The sequence below is a fragment of the Lagenorhynchus albirostris genome, chromosome 9, assembly GCF_949774975.1.
Source record: "Lagenorhynchus albirostris chromosome 9, mLagAlb1.1, whole genome shotgun sequence".
In the NCBI taxonomy this organism is placed as follows: Eukaryota; Metazoa; Chordata; class Mammalia; order Artiodactyla; family Delphinidae; genus Lagenorhynchus; species Lagenorhynchus albirostris.
The window spans coordinates 52,579,716-52,598,527 of record NC_083103.1 but is presented as its reverse complement, the minus strand read 5'-3'; the positions used below and the strand labels follow the sequence as shown (position 1 = coordinate 52,598,527).

The 18,812-nt window shown below is 48.4% G+C and overlaps 1 protein-coding gene and 1 long non-coding RNA gene across 2 annotated transcripts in view; one reads left to right on the top strand and one right to left on the bottom strand.

Annotated features, from left to right (window-relative positions):
• Positions 1 to 381: 381 nt before the first annotated feature.
• LOC132526154 (uncharacterized) overlaps positions 382 to 18,812 on the top strand; it is a 39,116-nt gene continuing 20,685 nt past the window's right edge. Inside the window, exons 1-2 of the long non-coding RNA XR_009542471.1 lie at positions 382 to 559; positions 4,943 to 5,082. This is a non-coding gene — a long non-coding RNA (uncharacterized LOC132526154). The remainder of the gene's footprint in view (positions 560 to 4,942; positions 5,083 to 18,812) is intronic.
• SLCO2B1 (solute carrier organic anion transporter family member 2B1) overlaps positions 16,876 to 18,812 on the bottom strand; it is a 53,455-nt gene continuing 51,518 nt past the window's right edge. Inside the window, exon 15 of the mRNA XM_060160036.1 lies at positions 16,876 to 18,618. The gene's annotated coding sequence lies outside the window, so the exon portion shown is untranslated. The remainder of the gene's footprint in view (positions 18,619 to 18,812) is intronic.

Here is an 18,812-nt window from a genome sequence, read left to right as displayed (position 1 = left end):
CAGACTGGTGGTTGCCAAAGGGGAGGGGTTTGGGGGAGGGATGGAGTGGGAGGTTGGGGTCAGCAGATGTGAGCTTTTATACAGAGAGTGGATAAACAGCAAGGTCCTACTGTATAGCACAGAGAACTAGATTCAATACCCTATGATAAAACATGTAGAAAAGAGTGTATAAAAAAGCATGTATATATATGCATAACTGAATTACTTTGCTGTATAGCAGAAATTGACACAACTTTGTAAATCAGCTAGACTTCAATAAAAAAATAGTAAATTGAGAAAACAAAACAAAGCAAAAAAACCCCAAAAGGCATTTGGAACATCTCCCAAGGTTTTTTTTTTTTTTTTTTGCAGTACGCAGGCCTCTCACTGTTGTGGCCTCTCCCGTTGCAGAGCACAGGCTGCGGACGCGCAGGCTCAGCGGCCATGGCTCATGGGCCCAGCCGCTCCGCGACATGTGGAATCTTCCCGGACCGGGGCACGAACCCGTGTCCCCTGCATCGGCAGGTGGACCCTCAACCACTGCGCCACCAGGGAAGCCCTCCCCACCACACACCCCAAGGTATTTTTATGGCAAGATGAGGGGCAGGATCAAATAGTGATGCTGTAGGAGAATGCCTAGCTGCCTGGCTAGCTGGTGGAGGAGAGTGGATTAGTGGATCAATGGCAGCCTTCAGGGCAGACTAGAGCCCTGCTCAGGCTCTGTCCTCCATGCTGACTTGTGGGTCTGATATATTTTTGGAAGGACTTGGACGAGGCCAAATAAAATGTGTATCTAATCTGGGGCGGGACAGTGACTGTGTCATATGGCCAGACTGGGTTTCAAAATGATCTGAATCGACTTGACCTATAGGTGACAACCAGTTCAAGTTCATCCAGGTAAATGCCAAGTCCCTATCGGGGAAAAGTTTGGGTGAGGGAGAGGGGAAGGAATTATTGAGCACACGTTATCTGCCATACCCTCTGCATAAGCTCACTCACTTAATTATGAACCCCTAAGAGGGGGATGTTGCTCTCATTTTTTTTTTTTTTTTTTTCGGTACGCGGGCCTCTCACTGTTGTGGCCTCTCCCGTTGCAGAGCACAGGCTCCGGACGCGCAGGCTCAGCGGCCATGGCTCACGGGCCCAGCCGCTCCGCGGCATGTGGGATCTTCCTGGACTGGGGCACGAACCCGTGTCCCCTGCATCGGCAGGCGGACTCTCAACCACTGCGCCACCAGGGAAGCCCCGCTCTCATTTTATAGGGGGAGGAACTGAGGCCCTGAGAAGCTAAGCACTTGCTCTAGGTCACGGCTAGAAACAGGTGGAGCTGGCATCAAAACCAAGGCTGGTCAGATGCCTAGGTCCACCTTCTCACAAAGTGTTTAGGATGAAGGACTGCTTAACAGCAGTTTACGTGAGAAGAAGACAAAAACACACATTTATGTGGTGTTAGTCCCAAATTCTAATGCTGAGGCTTTTCTGACCCTCTCTTTTGAGACCACCCTGGAGTTAGGCTCAGGGTGCAGAGATGAAAACACCCAGCCCCTGAGCAAGCTGAGCACCTGGTCTGGGCAGAGAAACCAACACAACCACAGGCGAATTGACAGTCCTGGGCATACTGCGTGCTGCGGGAGCCCAGTGAAGACAGGCCCCCTGCCTTGGGAAGTCCTGGCCAACTGCACAGGAGGCAGTACGTGGCCTGAGGCCTGAGTACGGCTGCCTGATCTGGGAGCCCAGGGAGCACACGGGGTGCAGGTCCAGGCAGAGGGCGCCAGGCCAGGCACTTCATTTCTGCCCCTCTGGGCTCACTATAAGGCCCAGGAAGTGTCTGGGCTGAGGGGATGGGGAGGTTTGCCAACCTTCCACTCCCAGCCCCCAGCCCAGAAATGAAAGAAGAGAGCAGGGGCAGAGTAGGGGTTCTGGAAGGCATCTGGGAGCCAGAGTCAGGGCTGCGCTTCTGGGAATGCTGTGAGGTTCTGAGACCTTGGGCTCCAAGTCTGCCGGTTACTTTGTAACCATCGGCTGTGTCCTGAAGCTGTTCTTTCAAGTGAGAAGATTCCAGAGGCTGGTGTTCAGGGGCAGTGAACATGCAAAGAACAGACATCCTGGGAGTCAATTTGGAAGAGGAAAGGAGGGCAGACCACGTCTTTGTGCTCAGGGGGGAGACAATGTGAATAACATGTACAGAGGTCTCTGTGGCGCAGGGATAAGCTAGGTGGGCCAGAGACAAGAGGTCAAGAGACGGAGGAGGGCGTTGCTGAGACACAATTGGTGAGGTCTGCAAAGGCCAGGCCAGGTGGGCCTTGCGGGCCTTGTTCAAGGTCTTAAACTTTATGCCAAAGGCAAGGAGAAGCCACTGAAGGCTTTTAAGCAGAGAGGTGACAATTTTATGTGCTTTTTGGAAAGATCGCTGTCACTGCAGGATTGAAGGGGGCTGAGTGCAAGAAGACAACTGAGGAGATGCTGGAAGGAGGAGTGCAGATAGAAGAGGCCAGCGCTTGGACTGGGTGGTGGCGTGGAAGTGGGGAAAAGTGGTGGGTTTGTCACTCGGGGCCTGGTGACAAACTGGATATGGGGTGAGGGGGAGGGATGGCTCTGGGGTGTCTGGCTTGTGAATGATGGGATCATTCATTGAGAGAGGGAAGACCGGGTCCGGGGTGGGCAGAGAGGGTGAACTCTGCCTCGATCCCAGTGAGTTTGAGATGCCAAGACATCCAAGTGGAGAGACTGAATGGGCAGTTGGATATTTAAGTCTGGAATTCAGGAGCCATGCCAAGGCTGGAGCTGCAGAGCTGGGACTTGTTGGTATTTAGGTGGTAATTGAAGCTGCTTATTCAAGGGCCCCTGGGATCTGTTGCCTGCTCTGGGAAGCAGTTCCTGACCCCCACCCTGCCCTGACGCTGGCTCTGGGCTGCCTCTGGGCTCCCTCAACTCCCCCATCACTGTGTGTGGTCAGTGTCTGTCTCCCTTCTCATATGGAGAGCTCCTTGAAGGCAGGGACCACATTCATCTCTGCATCCTCACGGTCCAGCCCAGGTCCTGGCACAGAGGAGTCACTGGTGGCAGTTTGATAACTGAGCGTGAACCAGCTCTCAGTGGAATGGGCTGCCATAGAAGGGAATGAGCTTCCCACCCCAGAAGTCTCGTTGGTAGGGCTCTACAGCCCATCAGGGAGTAGAGGAGATGCCTATACCCAGCAGGTGTCCTCTGGGGACCCTCTCAGCCCTGGATTCTAGATTTCCAGGACCTAAGTCACATTCCCTAGGGAGGAGGAAGTGTCATTTCCTCTCATCGCTGAGTCCAGAGTTTGGGCTGGGACTCTCTGTGGCCTCAATCATCCTCTGGAGAGGTTTCCGGAGGCTGTGCCGACCTCAGCAGATGCTCTCCTCCCCCACGAGCCTCTCAGCTCTGGGGCTGCCACCCAAGCGTAGATGCCTTGCTAGAGTTTAGCTGAAGCTGCTGAGCTAGCTTTGGCCTGGGCTGCTAGGGCTGGCTGCCTGCCCTGCCCATCCTCTTTGACCTCAGCCTTGGCCTGGGCCCTTCTCTCTCCCAGCCACCTCCACTCTACCCCACTGCATCCCTTACTGCAGCAGCCAAAGTGGGCCTCCACCTGGAGATTCTGGGGGCTTGGCAGGAAGGGGGTGTACATGAACGGAGGAGGAGAGGGAGCAGACTGGTGAAGAAGCTGAGAAGGAGGAAGGAATGGGAGGGGTCTTGGAAGGGGCAGTGAGGTACAGAATGTCCCCACTGAGATGAAGGGCCTGTAAGGTTATCTAGCTCCCTTGCTTTGCCTGGGGAGAAGCTGAGGAGCAGGAAGGGAGAAGTGGGAGTGGAGGGGAGCGGTGGGGGGTGGAGGATGCCAGAGGATGCACTGAGCACAAGAAACCTCCCTGTGCTTGGGGAGGTGGAGGAGGGGAGGGACCAGAGGGCCCAGGAGGCTATGACTGTGACTGTCCCACCCGGAGGAGGGGGTAGGGAGGTAGCGGTGTCCTAGGGCAGAAGCTTTAGGAGTCAGGGTTGGCTGAGACGGATGTCTTCCCATATGAATCAACACCTGCTCTCTCCTGTCTTGTTGCTGTGTTACACTGGGAACTCCTGGAAAATAGGAACTGCATCTTCCATCTGATTGGGACATTCCTAAGGCAGTGAATAATCTAGAGTCTCCCTGAGACTGGAAGACTGACTCCTCCACCAGACAGGACCAAACCTCCAGCCTCTGTCCATCCACAGCACTTGGCATTGGGCAGGGCAGGGAGGAGAGGTGATGGGGGACCTGCAGCTTGGACAAGAAGACACAGAAGGCACCTCAGAGGGGCCTAAACTTCACAGGACTGAGCAGCCCCGCCCCATTTGTAGGAGGGAAGGCGAAACTTGAAGCCTGGGAAATGAGAGATAAAACCAGCAGAGAAGAAGATTCCAGCCCCCGGAGCTGAATCCTCACAGTTTAGCAGAGCCTGATAACATGTACATTGTTACAAGAGGTGGGAATGCTGGGTTATTCCCACCCTGGCTCAGAGTGTTCAGCCTGAGATAACTGGTGACTGTGATGCACACCAGCTATGCCAGCTCTGGTAGCAAACACTGCAAGGGACCGCCAGGCTGCCCCAGAAAACCCAGAACCACCTTGGTTTCCAAACCACTATAGGACGTGACTTAAAAGGACTAAGACATGCGTCTCTTTGTTAATATCATTTTTATGCTTGGTTTTAAAAATAAAACTTATTTTACATTTGTTTCAGAGTGCTCACTATAGAAAATTTGGAAAGTAGAAGTTGAAAGAAAAATAAGCAGACCCATAATTCCACTAGCCAGAGACTTTTTGGACAAATTTCCTTCCAGTCTTTTTTCTATGCATATTTTCTCCATGATTGGGTTAACACTCTCATAATCTTTAAAACTGTTTTTTTATTTTATTTTTTCTTATAATTATTAAGGTAAAGCATACTCTTTTTTCTTTTTAAAGGAAAGTACAGAAGAACATAAAAAAGCAGGAAAAATTTACTCATAATCCTATTATCCCATCAATCATAGTGCGAAGATATTGGAACATTTACTTCGAGCCATTTTTCTGTGCCCCACACTTTACATAAAATGTTAGCAATGGTAAGTACAAATTCTCTGTGTTTACAATTTGGGAGACAGCATAATGTATTTGTAACAACAAAACCACCCACCTGTATTGGAATCCTGGCTCCATCACTTACCAGCTGAGTGACTCTGGGAAAATTACTTCACCTCTGGAATCTCAATTTCCTCAGCTATAAAATGGGATCAACCATTATCCAGTTATAAAAGAGAGCCTGCTTTGCTGGTTTGTTTATATAAAACTCCTGGAATGCACCCAGCATTTAGTGACTCCTCAGTAAAAGTGTAGTGGACATTTGTCACAGTTTTTGCTGCCTAAAACCAGTCCGTTGCTTTGTATTTTGAGTAAATCCCCCACTATGGGAGTCCTTATGGAAACGAGGACCCAATCTTCCATTTCAAAGCCAAAAGGGGCCAGATACTCTACCACCACCACCCCCTGCCAATTTGGCCAGTTGTACCTGGCTCAGGACCTTGACGTGACAATTAGTGAGGAGGCTGGGAAGAAGATTCGTTAGCATTCGTTTGTGTTTACATCATGTAGCAGTGCCACGTCTGGGTGGGCAGTATGGTGGAGATGTTCAAAGTTCGCGCTAGTGGAGGCATTGGGGCCAGCTATTCCTATGGTATGACCTTGGCTGTGAATCCAGCTGCCCACTCAGGTGGTTCTCCAGTTTTCCCATCCATTCCGAGCTGCCCAGTGGAACTGCTAATAATTTTTTTTTTTCCGTTTTGCTTAGTCTGTGTCAGTTTCTGTTGCTTGCAATCACAAAGGTTACTTCCTAAATCTTTCCAACAGTAGAATACATTTCAGGCCCTAGCTTCAATTCCCAGCCAACATTTTAATGCAGGCAAGTCCAGGATATGCTAGAACGTTGTGCTTAATCCTGGTCCTTTGGACAAAGAACAGGGGGACCCTAGATCTGTGCCTCGTTGCTCAGCCCAGAGCCTGCTTGGATAGAAGAGGTACTGAGAGCTGCCGAAGGAAAGTATGAAGGAAGGGAGAGAACAGGTGAGGGAGGGATTTCCACATGCCTGCTTCCTACAGGGAGCTTGTGTGTGGTCCACTTGAATTCCTACGCTTCCATGGGCCTCCGCCTGACGAATCCTATAACTTGAGGAGCCTGAAACCATTGCAACTCCTCTTGTTCTCCTCCTGACCTTACATCCTCCTGTTTCCCATAGGATGGCATGACCCGAGATAACAACCCTGAGTGTCTCCCAAGACCCTTCCAGTATAACTCCTAAGCATTTCTCGACCCATACCTTGCCTCCCTCGCTAGCATACCAGCTCAGGGCGTCACTTTCTTCCATCTATCTGGATTTGCTCATGGGGACCTTGTTTGCCACAGGACTGGTCTTCAGGAGTTAGGTGGCAGGAGCAGGCCCCCAGAGGCCAGGTCACTTTTTTTTTTAATTTTTTATTTATTTATTTAGGCTGCACTGGGTCTTTGTTGTGGCATACGGGCTCTCTAGTTGCCATATGTGGGATCTTCGTTCCTGATCAGGGATTGAACCTGGGGACCCTGCATTGGGAGCACGGAGTCTTAACCTCTGGACCACCAGGGAAGTCCCAAGGCCAGGTCACGTTTGACCAACAAGACTGCTTGCCTGGTCATCTCAGTCCTTAGGCAAGGGGCTGCGGGTAGACCCAGCCAATAGCAGAGCTCCAGAGACACCAGCCAGGCCTGAATCCCACCCAGAGCCAAGCTGGGACTATCAGCTTGGTAACAGAAGATGTTTGTGTGCCCTTCTAGAACTCCTGGAGGACAGGGCCTGAGTCTCATTCATCTCTTTATTCCCCACTTCCATCCGCCCCCAGTCCCAGCACAGGGCCTGGCATATTGTCAGTGCTCAGGAAGCATAGGTTGATCAGAGACTCTGGGGTCCTTGCCTCAGTGCCTTCTCGGCACGCCATCAGAAGCGAGACCTGGTCTGGCTACCTCTCCTGCTCATTTCCCCCGTTCCTAACTCATGCTCTAAGCTCCAGCCACATCAACTAGTTCCCTGAATGTGTGCCAAGCTGTTTTACTGCCATGCCTTTGAACATGCTGTTCCCTCCACCCAAGGCCCTCCCTCAACCAGGTCAGCCCAATGAACTCCCACTAATCCATCCTTCCTTTAAGGCTCAGTGAGACTGCCTTCCCTGGGGAGCCTTCTGGAACTGGCCCCAGGAGGCCTCCCTTATTTGTGACCCCTCTGGGTCCTGCCCATGCGGGCCTCTGTTTTACCACTTGGCACACAGCATTGTGGGTATGTGTCCCCCCACTAGGCCGTGCTTCTGAGGGAACTACGTCTGTTTCTCTCTGTACTTCCAGTGCCTAGCCAGGACCTGGCACAGAGGGAAAACCAGGAGGTGTTTGTTGCCTCTCTACCCACCCGCACCCCTTGGAGGCAGGAGATGCCCCAGGAAAGTTTGCAGGGCCTTAAATGCCAGGCTAAGGAGAGAGGCTTTGTCAGATTTTCATTTATGAATAATCTTGGTGGCTAGGACCCCCTCACTTGGGGGAAGGAAGAGTGATTTTTCAATTTGTCCCTCTCTCAGCCCAGAGAACAGGGTATTTGTTCTCAGCAAGAAGATGGAATATGGGTCTCCGCCTGGGGTCATGGCTGCCCCTCCCCCTGGACCCCCTTTATTTCCCTCTGCCTTTACTCCCAACTCCTGAAGTCTCTTCCCAAAAGCTGGGATCTGGGATCCACTGCCACTACTCAAAGGCCAAGTCCAAACCTCAGTACTCTGTTATGTAAGTGAATTATCCGCTGTTCCCAACCAGAGCCAGCCAGATCTCCTCCTCCTCCTAATTGATTTAATCTTCTCATACCAGAGAGCTGGGCGGGGTTGGGGAGACAGTGTTGATCAGAAGCCAACAGAAGCCTAAGTCAGTGACGTAGGCTTGTTAATTACAGAGAATCTAGGTCACGGATTGGCTCTGGGTGGCTCTGACTCTCTCCCTCCTCTGTCATTTGGGCCCCTGAAAGGACATTTTCAGTTTCTCTTGATTACTCAACCCCAGACCTCCACAGAAAGTTGAGGGTCCCATTAGACCCCATTTCTGTCTCCCAAATCTCTCCAAACCCTCAGCTCTGGATGGAAATTCCCTACATTCCAATATGAACTCAGGGCACAGCTGAACCTAATTGTTGAGAATTGAAGAGATGAACAGATGGTTTTTTTGGTTTTTTTTTTTTTTTTTTTTTTTTTTTTTTTTGCGGTATGCGGGCCTCTCACTGTTGTGGCCTCTCCCGTTGTGGAGCACAGGCTCCTGACGCGCAGGCTCAGCGGCCATGGCTCACGGGCCTAGCCACTCCGCGGCATGTGGGATCTTCCCGGACCTGGGCATGAACCCATGTCCCCTGCATCGGCAGGCGGACTCTCAACCACTGCGCCGCCAGGGAAGCCCTGAACAGATGTTTTAATTTGGAGGTGGGAAGAGATTTCAGAGTTGCCCTTATTTACTTTCCACATCAAGCAAGTCTCCACTTTGTAGCTTCTCTCATAGAAGATGTCCAGATCTTACTTGTGCAGCCCCAGAGATGGGAAGCTCACTCCCCGAAGAAAGTCCTTCTCTTGTGTAATGGCCTTTCTCGCATGAGGCTGAGACCTCAGCCTTGTGACTTCCTCTGGGAGCTAGATTTGCCTCTGGGGACACAGGGCATGCCCCAGGATAGCCAGCAAGATCCTGAGCCATGATGATTATCACCCCTGACTTTTCTCTTCTCCAAGCTGAACACTCCTGGTTCTTTCACCATTTCCTCATTTGGTAGGCTTTACAGATTACTCCTCACTGTATCGCCTATGTGGACAAGCCATGGCTGTCATCATCCCTCCAGATGCACAGAGCAGAACACAGGCTCCAGGGCAGTGTGAACAGCTCAGGCCAAGGCAGGGCCACCACCTTTTTTGATCATGATATTAGACTTTCATTGATACCAGGCTGAGATCTTTTGCAACCTTAGCGCACTTTTGACTCAGCTTAAGCACAGAGTCAGCTCACCCCCATAGTCATTTTTCTGACATTAGCAATGGAAAGTCTCCATGAAAATGGCCTTTGTGATATTAGGAATGCCTCCATGTTTCCGCTAATTCTTCTTTCTACATATCCTGACATTTATCTTTCCATATAATCATGTAATTATACATCCACTCATTCACCCACACAACTATCTAACTATATATTAATCCATCCATTCACCAACCACATTATCCACCTACATACATTTGCATTCAGCCGTCCATAGAATCATTCTTGTACTCATTCACCTTTCCGTCTTCCCACCTACCTACCAACCCAGGTGCCCATTTATCCATTTTCCTCCCACCTGTATGGTCATATACTTATCTGTCCATCCATACATTCACCCACCATCCACCCGTGTACCCACTCACCCATCCACACACCCATCCCTTCATCTTCTCTCTCTCTGAGTCACCCATACATCTATATTCATCATCCATCCATCTATCTATTCAGCCGTCCAATACTTTCTGAGATTCTATTATATTTCAAATCTTGTGTTGAGTATTCTGAGTGATTCAAAGCTGAATAAAATGCAGGCTCGCTCTCTCTCTTCACTCATTATGGGAGAGGATGGGAGCAGATAAGGCAGACGATGCTGAGTACTATAAAACAGGAACAAAGAAAATGCTTTGGGGATTCAGAGGAGAGAGAAGTGGCGTCTGGATAAGGTTATGGATGCTTTCCCACCAGGGGAGACTTTTGGTTTGAGCCTTTATGGAACAGCAGTACTTGGACGTACATAGATACATTGGAAGTAATTCCAAGCAGAAGAAGCAGCACATCAAAGATGGAGAAAGCAGAATTCATGTCTTATTCTGTATGTTCCTGCCAAGGTGTTTAGTGCAGATCTGGGCACACTTTGGTACCTAATACATACTTCCTGATTTATATTTTTTCTTCTCTTCTCTGACATGGGCACCTCCCAACACTTGATCAGGATAAGAGTTCACTCTTTTTCTTTAAGAGGATTCTACAGTTGCCTTGCTGGATGGCCTTGGGCAAGTCACAAAACCTTTCTGGGGTTTCTCTGAGTTTAGGGTTGAATTTCTGTCTCTATGAGGTGGTCCTTTCCCCCTAATCTTAGTTATTTCTACTATGCTCTCTGCATAGAGATCAGCATTTCCACATATCTTAAAATTTTATTTCCTTTTGTTGGCACCAATGAACTCTATCCCACCTGTCTTCAACTTCTTCAGCTCTGTCCCCAGGCAAAAAGTCTGCGACGTGAACTAAGGGGGAAGTACTGTGCAAGTGAAATTACACTGAAGTAGAAACCAGGAGCCATGAATTCAGACACACATTTGCCATGAGCTTGCCATATGACCTTGGGCAAACCTCTTTCCTTATCTGTTTGAAATGTTCCTATAGAATGTTAGCACTGAACACAACATTTGAGATTGTCTAATCCGACATCCTCATCTTACAAATGGAAAAACAGGCTCATAAAGGGTGTGCCACTTGCTCTAGATCATATCTAGATTAGTGGCAAAGCTTATCCAGAACTAAGCTTCAAATTTCCTGAGTTTCAGTTCAGGATTTTCTTTACCCAAACACATTTCACGTCCATTCACAGCCCCTATACATCTCAGGGAGAGCTTCCTCTCCCACCTCCATTCTCCAGGAAAAAACGTGTGAGTCTTCCAAGTGTTTTAGCAGTGTGTCCCTGATTCATGCCTAGGCCGGGGCTGGGTAGGTAGTATTTAAGAGCAAGTATTCCAAGCCTGATGGAGTTGATTATGTTCATCCGGAAGAGAAAAGAGAAAGAAACAAGGGACTCTGGTTATCTACTGGGCTTTAATCAAATTGAGAAACAAGGAAATTCATCACCCAGAGGCTAAGGAAGTTGGAGAGCTTGGCTTCCGCTGGCTCCAAGTCCTGTAATGGGTTGGGTGCTGTCCAAGGTGCTGACATCTTCACTTGCTGCTCGAGTGGCTGGGAAGGGCCCAGTTTGGGCAGAGGGATGGCAGCTGTTAGGAGATGGCCCAGGATAGAGCAAGAAAGGCCCTGGACTTGTTGGGGGAGAGGCTTGAGTTCTTAATCTTCTCTTTTTCATTTGTCTATCTGATTTAGAGAAAATATCTCTTCTTCAGGCTAGAGTCCTGAGCTAGGATTAAAGAAATAGAAAGAGAAGGGAGAACCCTAGACCCTTTGATCTCAGGGAGATGCCCCCAGCATGAGTGGAAGCTCAGCCCTTGGCCTTTGGAGATTCCCCATATTAAGGGGAGAGGTAGCCTCTGCTTCTATAAAATGCTCAATCCATTGGCAGAAAAATGAACTTACCATTGGGTATTTATTAATCTGGTGGAGAAACATCACTCTGCTTTTAACTCTAGCTCAAGTATGATATAAGGGAGGCATGGACCATGTCTCCATGGAGCTTCCAGTCTGATGGGGAAGACGTGGTCTTCCTCTACAAAACTCTCAGTTTGGTTGAAGAGACATGCTCTTAATCTATGGGGGAATCTCAGTTATAATCTGGAAAACATGATAAACAGATAAATTAAAATGTGCACTATAATCAACCAAAGAAGTCAGATCTTCACGTTTGTGATTAAGTTTATTGGTGCTAGAGATTTAGTGTCAGTCAAGGAAGGTTTCCTGGTAGAGGTAAGTTTGAGTTGAACTTAAACAAAAGCAAGGGACTTGAGTCCTTAGATCCTAGGCCCCCTGAGAATTACAACCATACCTTCTCATTCTCTTACATCCCTTTTGGAATAAGCACAAGCCTGGACACAGAGAAGGTTCTTAGTTAATGAAAAGTCACCAGCAGATAGAGAGTGAATATACCTACGTTGTAGGTGTGGAGTGAAAAAGGGGTAGGAATCAGGGGGGAGGGTTTTTTGGTATGGAGAGCCTGAGGCTGGGGTGGGGGAAGGCAGTGGAATGATAACATGAGCAGAGGTAGTAGCCCAACGTGTGTCCAGGCCAGTGAAGCACAGCATAGAGCCACTCCCTCATATTTCTAGAGCTGGTGAGAGACACTTTATTGAATCTTGGATTGTTAAAGCTAGAGACTATTAAATTACAAAATCATAGACTGCTCAGCTTCCAGAGCCACACAATCACGGAAAGTTAGAGTATTAAAATCATAGCATCTTAGCAGGGCAGAATCACAATGTGTTGAAATTATAGAACTGCGGCATATTAGAGCCAAAGGGCCAAAAATCCATATTAGAGAATCTTAAAATCCAAGAATCTCAGTGTCAAAAAAGAAAAGAAGCAGCAATTTATTGACTCCCTCTATTTGTATCAGTTATGGTGCTAGGAGTATTAGAATGTACTAGAGTACATTATCCTCTTTAATTCCTACCACAAGTTTTAAGCTGTTCAATCCTGTTCCTACTTAATGCAGTACTTCTGACAAATGTTTATCTAACACAGGCTTGTGTAAATGTCATGACAGGAGAGCCATTGCCTTTGTGCATACCCCTACCCCTGCTGAATGGAAGCTAGAAAGCTCTCCCTTATATAAGCTGCATTCTCTCTCCCGGTAGTGTCCCCGCACTTGTCCAGTTCATGTCCTCTGAGCTACACTGAGTATGTCTAATCTCCCACTCATATAACAGCTTTTCAGATGGCTAAAGACAGTCCTTATTTCTTTCTTCTCTAGGATAAGCTGTTTTGTTCATCATGTAGCTAGAAATGGGGCAGCAAGTCAAAGAATATTTGAGCTGGAAAGGCCCTTAGAGGTCATTTTGTCCAGAGACATCCTTTTACCACCAAGCAGTATAGCATTATGGTCAGGAGCCTGGCTTTAGAGAAAGATGAGCATGAATTCAGAGTCCAGAGATCCAGCACTAACTTGCTATGGAACCTTGGGCAAATTCCCTCATATCTCTGGGCCTCAGTCTCCTTATCTATAAAATAAAGAGAATAATAATATTGACATAGCAGAGTTGATGTGAGGATTGAATAAGATAATGCAAGGGAAGCTCTTAGCAGAGTGCTTGGCACACAGCAAGCAGTCAATAAATATTACCTGTGATTATTGGAGGCCCAGAGGGGCAGGGAGTTGCTCAAGATCACAGAGCAACTCAGAGGCAGAGCTGGGGTTAGACCAGGGACTCCCGCCTCCCAGCCAAGGGCCCTTTCCTGTTCCACAGTTTCACTCTACCTTCCTGCGGAAAAGGAAAAAACCCCAGAGGGAACTGGAATGCTTTGCTCACTGAATCAGTTAGAATGCAAGTAAGAAAACACCTGATGGCTTAAACCTTTTATTTCCTTAACAAGGAAGCCAGAGGAAGGTGGAGCCAGGGTTGGTCTGGTTATTCAACCAGAATATGTCTGGTTATGTCTCTGACGACCCAAGTTTTTCCCATTCTAAGCCCTGAGAGAGACTCCCCTTGTGATCAGAAAATGGCTGATGTGGCACAAAGTACCATGTCCTCCCAAGCAGGAAGAAAGGGCACAGGAGACAAGGGATCTTCTCTCATGCCCCTCTTATCCAAGAGGGGAGCTTTCCAAGAAGACCATTCCCTTATATCTCACTGACCAAAATAAAGTCACACGTCTACTCTTAGACTATTCACTGGCAAAGAGGAAGGCTTTTCCATGAAGGGCTTGGGTCATCCTTGTGGCTGGGCACCTTGCTACTGGAAAGAGGAAAAGGAGATTGGCTGCGGGAAGGCAACAGATAGTGTGTGCCACACTCGCCCTCTGTCTCCTCGCTGAATTGGCCTCTCAGCTCCACCTCTGCCAGGCGGCCTTCCCTTATTTCCACCCCTTGGTCCTGCAGACCCTCTTCCATCAGGCGACTGAGCATTGCCCAATTCAAGTTGCAGTCTACTTTGCCAAGCTCTCTCTTTTCATGTCCAAATCTTGTCTTCCCAGCTAGTCTGTGAGCACAGGGAGAATAATGGCAGCTGCAAATGAATAAGTACCTATTGGGTGCCAGGCATTGTTCTGGACACTTGTGGTAGCCTGCTTCCAGATGGTTCCCGAAGAGCCACACCTCCTGGTATCCACACCCTTTTATGTTCCTGCCCCACACTGTACCAAGGTTAGTCTGTGTGACCAAAAGAATATGGTAAAAATACAGGTTTGTCACTTCCAAGGTTAGGTTATAAAAGATACTGTGGCTTCCATCTTGGTAGATTCTCTTTCTTGGATCATTCATTTAGGGAAAGTTAGCCACCATGTCCTGAGCAGTCTTGTGGAGAAGTTTGTGTAAAAAGGAACTGAAACTTTTGACCAACTGCCCCCAAAGAATGGGAGCCTGACAGCAACCACAGAGGGAGCTTGGAAGTGGATCCTCCAGCCCCATTGAACGTTCTGATGACTGCAGCCCTGGCTGAGACTTGACTGCAACCTCATGAGACATCCTGAGCCACAATCTCTCAGTTAGCCCAATTCTGGGTTCTTGATCCTCAGAAATTGTGTGAGAGCATAAATATTTGTTGTTTTAAGCTGCTAAGTTTTGGGGTAATTTGTTACTCAGCAATAGTTAACTACTAGAGTCTTACATTATTCACATTAAGTCCTCATGACAACTCTATGAAAGATAGGGTTTGTTTCTCCCGTCTTTCAGATGAGAAAATTAAGGCTGAGATGAATGCAGTTGACTTCTCACAGGTGGAAAGTGACACAGCTGCGATTTGTCCTCATGTCTATTGGATTCCAAAGCAGAGGGAACCTGGTTTTCTCGGCTGGAATGTCTCCAGCTCCAGGGTGAAGGTTGAGGAATTGAGGGCAGGAGGAGATCTCTTACTCTGTTGTGTTTTTTTTATGCTTTTCCCCATTCCAATCACATTAGTTAGTAGCTACTACATCTATTGTGTGTATGTGATTCAGGGACAAGTAAGTTTATTAGAAAAAACATTGGAGCTTTAAAAGGGGGATACCTGAGCTCTTGAGCAACGTTGGACAAGTTCCTGTAGTTTTCTAGGCTTCAGATAATTTATCCACTATATGGGGCCAATAGTCCTTGTTCTACATTCCTCGTCAGGAAGCCATGAGGATCAAGTGTGAAGGGACTTTGTAAAATGTAGTGCTGTGATCATGGAAAGCCTCTCTCAGTCTTCAGGGGAGGCAGCTCCACACTGTCACCTCTGCACAAGTGGCCAGTGTTCCCTCTCCTCTCCCACCTGAGTCTAGGTTCAGGAGACAGAGAATACTGAGAGAAACTGAGGGCCCTGACCCATTTCTTCAGCTACATCCCTCACCATGACCTTTCTCTTAGACCACACTGTAGCCCTGCCGAACTAGTGGAAAATTCCCCAAGCTTGCCAGGAGCTCTCTGTATGCTGAGTTTTTATCTGTGTAGTTTCTTCTCCCTGGACGCTGTTCCCAACTTCTCCACCGGGTATGGTCCTACTCATCTTTCAAGACTCATCTTAGATGTCCCCACTTCAAGGATGACCTGGTTCAAGGCCTCCTACTTCTTCTCCTGATTAAGCACCAGTGTCCAGCCTGAGCTCTTGGCCTCCAGCTTCCCTTTTCCATTCAAAGCCCCCAGGGTGCAGCCTGCAGCCTTTCTAAAACACAAATCTTGTCATGTCACTCCCTGCTTAAAATAACCAGTCAATTGAATAATCCATCAGTCAATGCTTCAAGGGCGCCTCTTTGCCCTCAGGAAGACATCCAAAGCCTTCAGCTGGAACTCAAGGCTTGGTCCTCACTGGTACATCCAGCCTCAGCTCTCCTCTCTCTCCTGATGGCCTTGCACATGCAGTACATCCCAACCACATCGCTCTTGTACCATATCTCAGACACACTCTGCTCTCTTGTGCCTTCCTCTCTTTGCTCATGCCATTGTTTCTCATGTCTATTTGCATCTTTTCTACCTGGGAATTTCCTGCCTAATCTCTAAGGCCAGCTCTGATTTAACCTTTTCTGGAGAGCCTTCCATGGTGACCCCAGGAAGAATACGTGGCTTCCTCTTCTTCCCTCTCCTATATGACTAATCATGCTTTTATTACTATGTGTCAGCTTGTCTGCTTATACTGGGAGTTTCCTGTACTGGACCCATGGCTGTGTCCCCCCAGCAGTGCCAGCAGGGGCATAGAGCAGCCATGTGGTTTGTTGGTTGATTGGGTGTTTGAATAAATAAATGAATGTATGGTGAATGAATCTATCCTTGAACCATCACTTCTTGGCCAGCACCAGAACTGCTGCTTCCAGGGTTAGCCCATTTTATAGCAAAAGGGGAAACAGAAGGAAGGGACTGCTCTGGAAGGGAGAAAGAAAATCAATAAAAATGTAAATCTGGCTGAGAAAAGCTGTCCCAGGCTGGCTGTGGGGAGAGATAAGACTGGGCAGGCTGAGCCCTGGCTGACAGTGGAAGAAAGATTAGGGGACAAGCAGAGCTGCAGCCAGGGCAGGGCAGAGCGAGGGTGGTGCCTCCCCTCAGTGGTGCCTCTCCCTGTCCTTACTGCCCACTCCTTTCAGGAACAGGGGAAGGGGAAGGAAACTTACAAATATTGATCATTAGGTACACTGCCTGTGAATGAGTATGTTATCATTATTTTGTCTTCATACCTTCTGAGAGACAGGAATGATCAACCTCACCTTACAGGTGAAGAAACTGAGAGGCAAGGAAGTTAAATCTTGTTTGGGGTCACACCGTGAATCAGTGGCAGAGTCTAGATTTGAACCCAAATCTGACTGACTCTAAAACTCTGTTCTTTTCACTCCACTCCACTGGAGGTCTACAGCTAGGCTTCAAATGATCCCCAACCTCTGAAATCAGGGGCACAATTGTGTATAAGTTTGTGTGCATTTTTAACGGAGAGTCTATATCTTTTAATGGATTCCCTGAGGTGGTTGCCACCCACTCCCGTTGCCTATACCATGCTGCATCCCTGGAGGTGGTGGCCTTTGAGCTGGGTCTGGAAGTTTGGACAGGACTTCATGAAGCGGGATGGAGAGGCAGACAATGGGGTGGGGATGTGAAGAAGGCCAGCTGGGTAGAGGGAGGAGCACATGTAGGGGCTTGTTAGGGGGAAAGAATTCAACATGTCTAAAGAATGTCAAGGGTGCTGTGGGTTCTTTCTTTTTTTAATAAATTTATTTATTTATTTTTGGCTGTGTTGGGTCTTCGTTGCTGCGTGCGGGCTTTCTCTAGTTGCGGTGAGCCGGGGCTACTCTTCGTTGCAGTGCGCAGGCTTCTCATTGCAGTAGCTTCTCGTTGCGGAGCACAGGCTCTAGGCATGCGGGCTTCAGTAGTTGTGGCGCACGGGCTTAATTGCTCTGCGGCATGTGGGATCTTCCCGGACCAGGGCTCGAACCGTATCCCCTGCCTTGGCAGGCGGATTCTTTTTTTTTAAATTTATTTATGTATTTTATTTATTTATTTTGGCTGTGTTGGGTCTTCGTTGCTGCGCGCAGGCTTTCTCTAGTTGCAGCAAGCAGGGGCCACTCTTCATTGCAGTGAGCGGGCTTCTCATTGCGGTGGCTTCTCTTGCTGCAGGGTACGGGCTCTAGGTGCGTGGGCTTCAGTAGTTGCAGCATGCAGCCTCAGTAGTTGTGGTTCACTGGCTCTAGAGCACAGGCTCAGTAGTTGTGGCGCACGGGCTTAGTTGCTCCGCGGCATGTGGGATCTTCCCGGACCAGGGATTGAACCCGTGTTCCCTGCACTGGCAGGCGGATTCTCAACCACTGCACCACCAGGGAAGTCCCAGTTCTTGCTCCTCGTTTATTTGTGCTCCAATCATGGCTCCTGGCTCCCTGGTATCTGCCTGCCCTGCACCTTCCCAGCATGAGTCTACAGCCTAAAGGAACTCCGGGCCAGGTGTCAGGATCTTCATTCTGGTTCCAGTCCTGTTCTCTGCTGGACTTTACCACCATAGAATCTAGTAGGAGACTTAATGCCTTCTCATCCAACTCTCAGGGACAGGGTGAGAAGAAAGTGAGCTCACAGGTGTAATTGCTTGCGGCTTCTCATTGGCCAGAGGCCATGTCAGGGAAGAGGGCTGCTCCCTGGACCCCCTGAATCCCTGGGAAGTCGCTGGCCCTTACCTGTTCCACCCCTGGCTCTCAGCCCCATGTCTCTCTTGTGATTACTCCTGGAGTCTCCTCCCTGACCAGCCTGGATGATTTTAAGCACAAGCACCTCGTCTTCTTCGAATCTCAGCTCAACCCAGAGGTAGACTCAGCATGAAGCTAAGACTGCTTGAGCACCACGGCCTCTACCCCGGCCCTGGGAGAGGCTTCATCAATATGTTCCTGTTGTCAAGTTCTCAGGAAATTTCCAAAGGTAGACACTTTCACCACAATGGGTCAAGATGGCTAGTTCTTTCCACTCCAAGTGTCCTTGTGTCCCAGTTTCCCTTTATGTGAAGCAGTTGGCATGGACATTTCTGGAATAATGCTAAGAGGGAGTGGAGTTGGGGATCAATTTAATTTGGATTCATCGGGATACATTTACGTGGTTCTCAGTCACCTCTATGAATAGATAGATCATTGCTAGCTACCTCTGTATAGAGAATGGCTTCTAGGACTCTTCCTACCCACAGTCCAACTCATTTGGCATTGTGACATCAAGGTGTCATGTCCAGAGGTCATCTTGTGACATGAAAGTGTTTTCTCCTGCCTGGCCCTGGAAGTATATGGACAACAGAGGAGAAACAGGTTTAAAATGTATGGAACCAGAAGCTAGTCTATAGAAAATATTTCCAACCGTTAGGGGGAGAATTTTGGAGGTATGCACAGCAGTTAGTAAACAATCTTATGCTATTTTTCTGAATTGTGAGATGTATTTGTTTTGACTTCTTTTTTCATTCTAAGTAAATA